General features: G+C 37.6%; 1 protein-coding gene across 1 annotated transcript in view; it reads left to right on the top strand.

Moving 5' to 3' along the window:
- The window catches only part of LOC119592647 (serine/arginine repetitive matrix protein 2-like), a gene marked incomplete in the record, with an annotated part of 68,424 nt that overhangs the window by 6,306 nt on the left and 60,599 nt on the right, over positions 1–1,519 (top strand).

Here is a 1,519-nt window from a genome sequence, read left to right as displayed (position 1 = left end):
GAAAGCCTTTCTTATCCGTTGGCACCGAGCCCGATGCTCTTCCCTGAGTGGCACTACCCATCTCTGTTCTCCCCTACCCTATACCCCCCCAGACAACCACAGACACTTCCTCGCCTCAACAGTTCGTCAACACTGCCTTGGATGTTTGGCTCCTCCATCACCCTGCTTAACGGTTGATCGTTAATGTGGAATGCGTTGCAATTACCGTTTGTGATGACTTGCAGACGGAGGGTGACGTGTTAGCCGATGCCCGCAGAGTAACTGATGGGCTAAGACCACCTGACTTCAGTTATTTGCATAGAAGAGAAGTGTATTTAATAAATTCATTTAATAAACTCATAGTGTAGATGGAAGAATCATTTCCAATTCATTCACAAACTAATTCATTCACTGCGGGAAGCAGCCATGTAATAAACCCATTTTAGAGATCATGAATTAGAAAATTTTGATGATGATTTACGTAAAAAACCAGAATGTTAAATGATATCAAAATTGGTGTAGGCCTATTGAAAACCTTTCAAGGGTCAACCGAAAAAAAGTTTAAGAACATCAAAACTGTCAAGATTTCTCCTTGATAATCATCAAAAGTAGTATGCTACATTTGTATTATCTTAAGATTAAAAGGCTTCATACTGAATGAGTCCTTTTCGTGTACAAGATGGTATCTATTTTCGTTCTCGAGATAATGCATTTAGTTTCCCGCTTTTTTCGCTACTGAGCTTCGTTGCTCAAGTTGTCGAAAATAGTCGTATTTTAATGACAATCACAGAGCGAGGCCCAACCCCACAGAAAAAGGATTCAAGTCAATATCTATTTCCGTTGAGACAAAGAAGAACAAACTCACACAGTACACGCCATATTAAGTACTTTCGCAAGCTTAACTGCTAGAAATAGAATACCCCCACGATACTCTACTCTCAAGTTTGTAAGACAGAATATTGGAGAAGCCACAGCTGGCGCCAACACTATAAATATTTGACCAATGTTCCGGAAATAGCATCATCTCCCTGTAACAATCTTAAGCTGCCTCATCACCATGTTATTCTGGAAGATGGCTGATAGCATTATTGGCACACCGTGTAGGTTAAGTGAATTTATTTTCAGGTTATTATAACCGATACCTTCACGACATTTGCTGAACAAACTTGTAAATAATAATTTTTGTTAAAGATAGTAGAGTTTGCAGCCGTATAATCGAAAATTCTAGTGAATATTGAGAATATTCTTGCATTACTTTGCCAGTCCTTATATGATTCACTAAATATAAACTAGAAAATAAAAAGGACTCAAACATTAGGATAACAGTTAGTTACGAATTTAATTCCCTCATTTAATTGTTAACTTCTTTTCTTACACTGGCTGATTTATGAGGCATTAAGTTGCTGGTCGTCAGTTGGGCGCATCTGCTCGGCGACTGTTGTGCAAAAATAACACTTGTTATTCACAACAAAACATTAAAAGATTTATCATCGTATTTTGTCTGTTAATGTATATTCATATAAACCTATCTGTGTTTATT

Source organism: Penaeus monodon, chromosome 30 (assembly GCF_015228065.2).
Source record: "Penaeus monodon isolate SGIC_2016 chromosome 30, NSTDA_Pmon_1, whole genome shotgun sequence".
Classification (NCBI taxonomy): Eukaryota; Metazoa; Arthropoda; class Malacostraca; order Decapoda; family Penaeidae; genus Penaeus; species Penaeus monodon.
This window is presented reverse-complemented; position numbering and strand designations above follow the sequence as displayed.